Source organism: Penaeus monodon, chromosome 33 (assembly GCF_015228065.2).
Source record: "Penaeus monodon isolate SGIC_2016 chromosome 33, NSTDA_Pmon_1, whole genome shotgun sequence".
NCBI classification, from domain to species: Eukaryota; Metazoa; Arthropoda; class Malacostraca; order Decapoda; family Penaeidae; genus Penaeus; species Penaeus monodon.
The window spans coordinates 16,731,691-16,731,925 of record NC_051418.1 but is presented as its reverse complement, the minus strand read 5'-3'; the positions used below and the strand labels follow the sequence as shown (position 1 = coordinate 16,731,925).

General features: G+C 34.5%; 1 protein-coding gene across 1 annotated transcript in view; it reads left to right on the top strand.

Annotated features, from left to right (window-relative positions):
• The window catches only part of LOC119594094 (endosome/lysosome-associated apoptosis and autophagy regulator family member 2-like), a 20,119-nt gene that overhangs the window by 1,170 nt on the left and 18,714 nt on the right, over nucleotides 1-235 (top strand). The gene's annotated exons all lie outside the window — the stretch shown is intronic.

Below are 235 nucleotides of genomic sequence, written 5' to 3'. Positions count from 1 at the left end.
CATTATTCAAGTAATTGTTTCCGTGAAAGTTATTCGTCTTTTCTAGGAGCCCTGCAAACCATATTGTTATTGAGTTTTTTATATTTATTCTCACTCTTCTGTGGTAACAAAGAAGAATAAACTTTCATTTTCAGTCAAAGGTTGATTGTCATCCGGTGCAACAACGCCATAGCCGTTTTTTCCATCTTCTTCAAGAAAAGCGGGAAAATGTAGTGATATTTATAGAATGGTTTCC